Below are 10,962 nucleotides of genomic sequence, written 5' to 3'. Positions count from 1 at the left end.
TTTTTTTTTTAAAGGTGTAATTTTTATTTTTTATACACAAGCAAACAAGTACACAGGTATACATTTGAGTGAACATCACTCAGATCTTAATGAAAACACTCTTCTGGTATCGAGTCAATAAACACAAAGCAACATGAGAATTACATTTCTAATCTGCTGGGTTCAACCCTTATGGAGTCTAGGTACAGACATACATTTAGCATAAGCCAGGGTTACAGCCTCATCCCATAGATCCGGGGGCAGGTGGTATGGTACGATCTGAGCTAACCCAAGAATCCCAAATCTTTGAAAAAAATTTATGGCATCCTCTGTCTTCATATGTCAACTTATACAATGGGATGGCATGATTAACAATGGTGAGCCAAAACGCTATAGTGGGTGAGGATTGAGATTTCCAATGCATGGTTATTGATTTTTTGGCATTAAACAGAACTATACGTATAAAGGTTTGTACATTTTTGGACAGTCCTTTATTATCAATATATCCTAACAGGCATCACAGGGAATTATTATTATTATACAGGATTTATATAGCACCGACAGTTTACGCAGCGCTTTACAACATTAAGGCAGACAGTACAATTACAATACAATTGAATACACGGGGAATCAGAGAGCCCTGCTCGTTAGAGCTTACAATCTAGGAGGGACGGTCAAGTTATACAAAAGGGTAATAGCTGTGGGGGATGAGCTAATGGAGAAAATAGTGCAGTTGTTAGATGGAGGCAGGATAGGCTTCTCTGAAGAGAAAGGTTTTCAGGGATCGCCTAAAAGTGGATAAATGTGGAGACAGTCTGACGGATGGGTAGCGAATTCCAGAGGATGGGCGAGGCTCAGGAGAAGTCCTGGAGGCGGATATGGGAGGAGGTGATGAGGGAGCTAGAGAGCAGGAGGTCTTGGGAGGAACGAAGAGGGCGATTAGGTTGGTATTTTTAGACTAGGCTAGAGATGTAGTTGGGGGCAGAGTTGTGGATGGCTTTGTAACTTATAGTTAGAGTTGTGAATTTAATTTGTTGGGCGACTGGCAGCCAATGGAGGCATTGGCAGAGAGGGGTAGCAGACACTGAGCGGTTTGTAAGGTGGATGAGTCTGGCAGCAGCATTTATGATGGACTGAAGGGGGGATAGTATATTTAAAAGGTAAGCCAATGAGGAGGGAGTTGCAGTAGTCAAGGTGGGAGATAACCAGGGAATGAATCAGGAGCTTTGTGGTTTCATTGGTTAGAAAGGTACGTAGTTTAGAGATGTTGCGGAGGTTGAGGCGGCAAGCTTTGGAAAGTGATTGGATGTGGGGCCGAAAGGAGAGTTCAGAGTTCAGGATAACACCTAGCACGCTGACATGTGGGGATGGGTGAATGGTTGTGCCATTGCTCTTGACAAGAAGTCAGGGGAAGAGGCATGTGGGGGAGGAAATATTATAAGCTTGGTTTTGGACAAGTTGAGTTTGGGGAAGTGGTGTGACATCCATACAGATATGTCTGATAGTAAGTTAGTAATGCGTGACGGAGTGAGTTGAGGGGTGGAGAGACAGATTTGTGTGTCATCAGTGTAGAAATGATATTGAAAGCTGTGAGAGGCTATCAGCTGACCCAGGGAAGAGGTGTAAATTGAAAATAAAAGAGGTGCAAGAACAGAACCTTGGGGGACCCCGACGGAGAAGGGAAGAGGAGTGGAGGAAGTAGAATTGTAAGCGACACTGAAGGTGCGTTGGGATAGGTAGGATGAGAGCCACTGAAGAGCACAGTCACGGAGATCGAGGGAGTAACGTTTTTTGAGGAGGAGGTGGTGGTCAACCGTGTCAAAGGCAGCTGAAAGGTCCAGAAGTAGGAGTACAGAATAGTGTCTGTTGGTTTTTGCAGTTAGTAGGTCATTTGTGAGTTTTAAAAGAGCAGTTTTATGTGGAGTGTTGAGGGCAAAATCCAAATTGAAGGGGATCAAGAAGGTTATTCTTAATGGGGTGGTCACTCAGTTGGTTGTAAACCAGGCGTTCAAGGAGTTTAGAGGAAAAGGGGAGCAAGGAGATAGGGTGTAGGTTGTTAAGATTGGTAGGCTCCAGGAACGGCTTTTTAAGTATGGGCATGACCAGTGCATGTTTTAGAGCATTGGGGAAAATGCCAGAGGTGAGGGAGAGATTGAAGATGTGGGTTAGAGTGTAGGATAAAGTCAGAGGGCGACCATAGTATTTGAGAGGGAATAGGGTCCAGGGGACAGGTGGTTAGGTGGGCATTAGAAAGGAGTTCAGCAACTTTGTCTGTAGTAGCAGATTTGGTATCTGAGTTATAGAGCTAATAAAAGCTGTGTCCTCTGACCAGAATTTTCTAGACGGTGGACATTCCCACATAAAGTTTAAGAACATACCAAAAGCCATGTCACACCGGGAACACAGTGCGGAGGGTATTCTATGCAGTCTATGAAGCAAGCGAAGTGCGGAGGGTATAACAATTTGGTTTGGATCAACTTATTACGGGATGAAATGTTAGAGACAACCTGGATAGGAAGCACTTCCTGCCAGATATCCTCCGTCAGCTCAGGTATGTCAGAACGCTATTTACTTTCAGTGGTTCAAAGCCTGTTGGTTGGGGAGTGGAGTAGAAACAAGTTTTGTATGAGAAGGGTCAGCCAATAGACGTTCAATCATAGAAGGTTGGATATCTATGTTACGAAGGCCAAACTGTGTCGCAGCAGTGTGGCGTATCTGTAGATATTGGAAATATGCTGTGGGAGGGAGACTAAAGTCTCTCCGAAATTCAACGAAGGAGCGAAACACGTTGTCTAAAAATAGATGCGAGATTATTTTCACCCCCTGTTTAAACCAGAAACCCCCATCCATTCTACGGAAAAATTCTTGCAGCCGTGGGTTGTCCCAAAGCAGAGCATTCGGTGAGTGTGCGACTTGTGAGTCGGATGGTAATAGCTTAGAAAGCTTAAATATTTGTAGGGTCATTGCTAGGACATTTGTACCCCCTCTTCCCCTGAGTGACATTCTGTGTATGAGATTCTGAAGAGATTCGTAGGAGGTAAGGATGGTTGCCTCCAAAGCAGTGGCCGCATTCTTGGCTTCGGGATAAAACCACCAATGCGCATGTGCCAATTCAAGGTCACATAACAGGTAACAGGTAGTTGCAGGGTATTTTTTGTGATCCAAACTGCTCCTCCCCTCCAGAGAAAGTTGGTAAGGATGGAATTTATCTCTATAAATTTAGTTTTAGTAATATAGATAGCAATGCCTGCCTAGCAATGTCAGAGGAAGATTGGACCATATCTTCAGCATGTTCCTTACTCTAACAATAAGAGGGTCCAGATTAATTTTAACGTATGAGGAGATAGAGTGTTGTATCAAAAACCCCAGATGTCGAAAAAAGAGTGGACGATCTGTAGTAGGCATGCGGGTGGCAATACTATAGCGGCTGCCTGGTCTATCATATATAAGAGAGATTTATCCCGGTTGACCTGGAAACCTAAAAAATGACCAAACCACCGGATAATATCCAGCAGGGCTGGGAGAGACGATTGAGGGTCTGCTAAATATATCAGCATGTCATCTGCATAAAGGGATACCTTTTTTCCAGACCCCCAATCATCAATTCCACAACCACCCCACTGGATCGTATCAGTGCTGCAAGGGGTTCTATCGCCAGTGCGAACAGCAGCAGCGACAGAGGACACCCCTGTCTGGTGCCTCTCCTTATTAGAAAGGGATCAGATATGGAAGCATTCACTCTCAATCTAGTCATGGGTTTATTATACAGTAGCTGTACCCATCTGATAAAGGCGTTGCCAAATTCAAATTTAGCCAAGACTTCTAATAGATATGGTCACTCGACCGAGTTGAAGCTCTTATGGGCGTCCAGGGCTAAAATAGCTCAAGATCCTATGGTATCATGAACCGCCTGCATGTTGGTAAAAAGCCTGTGCAGAATAATAGAAGTTGATCACCCGGGGATAAATACAGTCTGATCTGCTCCAATAAGAGTACTGATGGCTGTATTCAATCGCCAGGCAAGCACTTTGGCTAGAATTTTACATCTGAGTTAATTTGCAAAATCGGTCGATATGATTCACAAAGAAGATGATCCTTATGGGGTTTAGAGATAAGGACAATCAAAAGGGGGCGGAGCCGGCTGCCAGAGCTGATGGATGTGTGACACCTAAGCTCTGCTACAACGGGCGAAATCAAGCGGCTCACAGCGCATTACAACACCCCTAAAACACATCTATCAACTCCTTAGGACGTGGGGCACACAGCGGCAGCGATGTCCAAACGTAAGGACAGAGAAGCACCGAGAAAACTGACGGATTTCTATCCCCTCAGCACGGCCCGGGATTTCCAAGATGGCGCCGGCACGGAGAGCCGCTCATCAGCCTCCACAGCACAGCCACACAGCCATCCTGTGCCATCCTTGGGTGAGTCAAACGCCAGTGACCATCCGCTGCCATCCTCCCCATTTAATAGCCCTGCCAAGCAAAAAAGGAGGATTGGGGAAGAGGATGAGACCCGAGATAACTCAGGGCTGGAGGGGGAAGATATGGAGGAATCCTCTGCTTATACGCAGAAGCTAGATGCCTTCCCCACCTCAGGGCAGCCCATCTTAGACACCACCATGAAAGAGATGTTACAAACACTAAGAGGGGCCCTCCAGTGCGACATGGCAGCGTTTATGCATACCACCAAACGTGAAGTGGCAGCAGTCTCTTCCAGAGTAACACATGTGGAGAAGAAAATGGAAGAATTCACTTTGGCACATAACGATCTAGTGGATGCACACTTTGATGTTGAGGAAGAGATCAAAACCATGCGACTTAAAATGGCCGACATCGAAGACAGGGCCCGCAGGAACAACATCAAATTCAGAGGTGTTCCTGAGTCGGTCAAGCCGGCTGAACTTACAGCTTACCTTCAAAAGCTCATGATAACAGCCCTCCCTGCACTAGAACCTGCGGACTTAACAATTGACAGGGCCCACAGACTTCCGAAGCCATCCTTCCTGCCTGCCCAGATCCCCAGGGATGTTATCGCACGCATCCACTTCTACCATATTAAAGATCAACTGATGAGGTATGCAAGACAACACCCTGCTCTTCCTGACCCGTTTACCGGAATTGAATTGTATGCTGACCTGTCACAAGCGACTCTTACGGCACGGCACAACCTGGTACCAATCACCAAAATTCTACGTAACCACAAAGTCATCTATAAGTGGGGCTTCCCAGCCAAGCTAATCGTGGATATGCATAGCGAATTGCATGTGATCACATCACTTGACAAAGGCCTGGAGATCCTCCGCAAATGGAAATTGCTGCCTGAGAACGGTGAACTAGCAGACCCTGACCCTTTACACGGGAGGTACAGCACCCTCACCCGCCAAAGAAGAACCACCTCTCACAAGCCTCCAACCTACTCTTAAAGTACTCGGTACACCAGATGTACCCTAATCTTCGTGCCTTCACCCTGCACAGCAAGTGTAATGCTCACAGAACAACCGCCCGTTGTTCGGCTGTTTTCTTTTATTTTTACTCTAATACCCCAACTCAAGTTACGAGATGTTGTACGTAACCTGTTCTCCGTGTTTGATGCGATCTATACGTTATAAGATCTCACCAGTTCAAGTTTTTATGGTTCCCGTTACCACAAGTTTCACTGCTCAGCATGAAGCAGAGCTGCGGGGGGCTCCCTGCGCGCTGGACACACCACCTACATCACCTTCAACGCTCATCTCCACCACCAGATGGCATAGTTGCACCTTCTACCACCTACATGAATCTTAAACTGATGACATTCAATGTGAGAGGCCTGAACAGTCCCTACAAGAGAAGAGCCCTTTGGAAAACTGCCATGGAAGCGAACTGCGACATCTTGTGCGTTTAAGAGACTCACTTTTCTAGCACGAAACCACCAAAATGCACACATCCCAAATTTCAACAAGTAATCACGGCCAACAACAACACTAAGAAGAATGGAGTCCTAATAGCTATCAGGGACAGATTAACCTTTTCTCTCTTGCAGGTACATGTGGACTAGGGATGAGCCGAACACCCCCCAGTTCGGTTCGCACCAGAACCCGCGAACGGACCGAAAGTTCGCACGAACGTTAGAACCCCATTGACGTCTATGGGACTCGAACGTTCGAAATCAAAAGTGCTCATTTTAAAGGCTAATTTGCATGGTGTTGTCCGAAAAAGGGTTTGGGGACCCGGGTCCTACCCCAGGGGACATGTATCAATGCAAAAAAAACTTTTAAAAACGGCCGTTTTTTCGGGAGCAGTGATTTTAATGATGCTTAAAGTAAAAAAAAAAAAGTGAAATATTCCTTTAAATATCGTACCTGGGGGGTGTCTATAGTATGCCTGTAAAGTGACGCGTGTTTCCCATGTTTAGAACAGTCCCTGCACCAAATGTCATTTTTAAAGGAAAAAATCTCATTTAAAACTGCTTGCGGGTTTAATGTCATGTCGGGTCATGGCAATATGGATGAAAATCAGTGAGACAAACGGCATGGGTACCCCCCAGTCCATTACCAGGCCCTTTGGGTCTTGTATGGATATTAAGGGGAACCCCGCACCCAAATTAAAATAAGGAAAGGTGTGGGGCCACCAGGCCCTATATACTCTGAACAGCAGTATACAGGCGGTGCAAACAAGACAGGGACTGTAGGTTTGTTGTTAAGTAGAATCTGTTTGTAATTTTGAACATTTTTAACGTGTTTAGCTCCAGCCAAAAAATCTTTTCTAAGCTTTTTGGAAAACATAGGGAAGGGTTATCACCCCTGTGACATTTGTTTTGCTGTCTTTCCTCCTCTTCAGAAGATTTCACCTCACTTTTTTGTCCCAATGAAAAATGTTTTTTGAAAATTTGGGTTTTTTTGTGGAACAAGGATTGGAAAGCATCAGTGGAAAGGAGAAATTGTTTTCCCATATTAACTCTTACAGGAGAGAATTTCCCTTCCTAGGGGTAGATTTCATCTCACTTCCTGTTGTCTCCTTCCGTTTGCAAGTAGGAGTCGTTTGTAAGTTAGATGTTTGAAAGTAGGGTCCTGCCCTATATACTCAGCAGAAATTTGGGCCTTAGGTGTTGCTGTGGCCACAACACTGTAAGCCCTCACAGGGCCCTGCTGTGAAATATTAGATCAAGAATTGTAATTACATGCCCCTGTTGAACAGGAGCTGAAAAATTAGGCCTTAGGCACTGGTGCTGGTGCCACAACACTGCAACCCCTCACAGACACTCTAGTTGGAACGCAGGAACGAGCCCTGCTGCAAATTATTGCTTCAAAAATTGTAATTACACGCCCCTGTTAGACAGGGGCAGAAAAATTGGGCCTTAGGCACTGGTGCTGGTGCCACAACACTGCAACCCCTCACAGACACTCTAGTTGGAACGCAGGAACGAGCCCTGCTGCAAAGTATTGCATCAAAAATTGTAATTACACGCCCCTGTTAGACAGGGGCAGAAAAATTGGGCCTTAGGCACTGGTGCTGGTGCCACAACACTGCAACCCCTCACAGACACTCTAGTTGGAACGCAGGAACAAGCCCTGCTGCAAAGTATTGCATCAAAAATTGTAATTACACGCCCCTGTTAGACAGGGGCAGAAAAATTGGGCCCTAGGCACTGGTGCTGGTGCCACAACACTGCAACCCCTCACAGACACTCTAGTTGGAATGCAGGAACGAGCCCTGCTGCAAAGTATTACATCAAAAATTGTAATTACACGCCCCTGTTAAACAGGGGCTGAAAAATTGTGCCTTAGGCACTGGTGGTGGCGCCCAGAACCAAAAATGTTCTTACAAGCTATCAGCATGATGATTGAGGAGGAAGAGGATAATTACTCAGGGATAGTCACTCAGCATCAGCATAGGCAGTCTTTGAAGGGATCTGAGATTTCAAAAAAAATTATTCGGTTACATCAGCATCAGGTGCTTGGTAGCTGGTGGTGATCCAAGACTCATTCATTTTTATGAAGGTCAGCCGATCGACCGAGTCGGTGGACAGACGCACCCTGTGATCGGTTACCACGCCTCCAGCAGCCCTGAATGTGCGTTCCGAAAGAACGCTGGATGCAGGACAGGCCAGTAGCTCAATTGCATACTGTGCAAGCTCTGGCCAGTGATCCATCCTCAAGACCCAGTAACCCAGAGGATTTTCGGTGGGAAAGGTGTCCAAGTCTGATCTTGCCCCTAGGTATTCCTGCACCATGTAAAACAGACGCTGGCGATGGTTGCTGGAACCGATCATACCTTGGGGCTGCGGACCAAAAAATTGTCTGAACGCATCGGTCAGACGGCCACCTTCTCCACCGCTCCTTCTTTGACTGACCGAAGCCTCAGCAACACGTTGTCCAGAAACAGGAGTTTGTAACCTCCCAGTCTCTGGGAACGCGTTGCACAGACCTTTCTGCAAGGCCTCCCGAAGATGTTTCATCCTCTGCTCCCTCTGCGATGGCAAGATAAGGTCCGCAACCTTACCCTTGTAACGTGGATCAAGGAGGGTTGCCAGCCAGTATTGGTCCTTCTCCTTGATACCACGAATACGAGGATCCTTACGCAGGCTTTGCAGGATCAGGGAGGCCATGCAGCGTAGGTTTGCTGAGGCATTCGGTCCGGAGTCCTCTGGGTCACTAAGAACGACATGGTCCGCAGCCACCTCCTCCCAGCCACGTACAAGTCCATGTGTTTCTTGGGACTGATCCCTTAAAGACTGCTGCTGATGCTGAGTGCCAGGCTCCACCTCCATACTGACACAATCTTCCTCCTCCTCCTCTTCCTCCTCGTCCTCTTCCTGTGTGATCGGCGGGCACGCAGGAACACTGTCTGGATAAAGGGGGCCTTGAGAGCTAAGGAAGTCCTCCTCTTCCTGCCTCTGTTCTGCCTCAAGTGCCCTGTCCATTATTCCACGCAGCGTGTGCTCCAACAGGTGGACAAGGGGGACAGTGTCACTGATGCATGCACTGTCACTGCTCACCATCCTCGTGGCCTCCTCGAATGGTGACAGGACAGTGCATGCATCCCTGATCATGGCCCACTGGCGTGGGGAAAAAAAACCAAGCTCCCCTGACCCTGTCCTGGTGCCATAGTCGCACAGGTACTCATTGATGGCCCGCTGCGTGTGCAGCCGCTGCAGCATGGCCAACGTTGAGTTCCACCTGGTGGGCATGTCACAGATTAGGCGGTTCTTGGGCAGGTTAAACTCCTTTTGGAGGTCCGTCAGCCGAGCACTGGCATTATATGACCGGCGGAAATGCACACAGACTTTCCTGGCCTGCCTCAGGACATCCTGTAAGCCCGGGTACCTGCCCAAGAACCGCTGCACCACCAAGTTAAGGACGTGAGCCAAACAGGGCACATGGGTCATTTGTCCCTGTCGGAGGGCAGAGAGGAGGTTGGTGCCATTGTCGCAAACCACCATTCCTGCCTTAAGTTGGCGTGGCGTCAACCACCTCTGAACCTGCCCCTGCAGAGCTGACAGAACCTCTGCCCCAGTGTGGCTCCTGTCCCCCAAGCACACCAGCTCAAGCACCGCATGGCATCTTTTGGCCTGCGTACTTGCGTAGCCCCTTGAACGCCTACGGAGCACCGCTGGTTCCGAGGAAGAGGCCATGGAGGAAGAAGAAGAGGAGGGGGTGGAGGAGAGAGGTGTGTCACAATCAGCATTTTGGAGGCGTGGTGGCGGAACAACCTCCAACACTACTGCACCTTGTCCTGCATCCTTCCCAGCTGCCAGCAGAGTCACCCAATGCGCCGTGAAACTTAGGTAACGTCCCTGTCCATGCCTGCTGGACCATGAGTCAGCGGTAATATGCACCTTACCGCTGACCGCCCTGTCCAGCGAGGCATGGACATTGCCTTCCACATGCCGGTAGAGAGCTGGAATCGCCTTCCGTGAGAAAAAGTGGCGTTTGGGTACCTGCCACTGAGGAACCGCACATTCCACAAACTCACGGAAGGGGGCAGAGTCTACCAACTGAAAAGGCAGCAGTTGAAGTGCTAGCAATTTTGCCAAGCTAGCATTCAACCGCTGGGCATGTGGATGGCTGGGAGCAAACTTCTTTCGGCGGTGCAGCAGCTGGGGCAGGGAAATTTGCCTGGTACAATCTGACGTCGGTGTACCAAAAGCAGATTGCCCACAAGTACTTGGCTGTGACACACCTAATTCTACACCTTCATTCCTCTCACTGCAGGTCTCAGAGAGGACTGAAGGTCTAGTGGGGTTGGAAATCTCAGCTGATGAGGAGCAAGGAGAGATCCTCTTTGTTCTTTGGTGTGGGTCTTTTAGATACGCTTGCCAACGAACTGCATGGCAGGTCAACATATGTCTGGTCAAGCATGTGGTACCCAAGCGGGAGATATTTTGGCCACGCGAGATACGCTTGAGACATATGTTGCAAATAGCAGCGGTGCGATCTGATGCACTCGTCTCAAAAAAGGCCCACACCAAAGAACTTTTTGAATAACGCGCAGAGACTGCAGCGCCCTGCACATGTGGAGCTTTGGGGTGTGATGCAGTCAATGTGCTGCCCTTAGGCTGGCCCCTGGAGGGCATCCTGCCTCGTTGGTGATGTGCTGCCGCCTCCTCCTCCTCCTCCTCCTCCTCCTCCTCCTCTCTCCTATCAGGCACCCACGTTGAGTCAGTGACCTCATCATCCCCTCCCTCCTCATCACTGGAGCAAACCTGGCAGTATGCTGCAGCAGGGGGAGCATGACTGCCAGATTGCTGTCCTTCTTGGGCACCCCCTCTGTCCGCGCTCATGTTACTGCCTTCATCGAGCTCAGTATCGTCATCAGAGCCTTCCAAACGCTGGGCATCCTCCTGGAGCATGTACCCAACACTGTGGTCAAACAGTTCGAGGGAATCCTCATGAGGACATGGTGGAGCTAGGGAAGGAGTCACTGATGACATTGAGCTGAGGGAAGAGGCCGCTGCTTTGCCAGACAAAGCACCCTGGGCATGGGTGAGAGAGGATGAGGA

The sequence above is a fragment of the Aquarana catesbeiana genome, linkage group LG01, assembly GCF_042186555.1.
Source record: "Aquarana catesbeiana isolate 2022-GZ linkage group LG01, ASM4218655v1, whole genome shotgun sequence".
Classification (NCBI taxonomy): domain Eukaryota; kingdom Metazoa; phylum Chordata; class Amphibia; order Anura; family Ranidae; genus Aquarana; species Aquarana catesbeiana.
The sequence above is the reverse complement of the archived record's forward strand: the minus strand, read 5'-3'. Positions refer to the sequence as shown.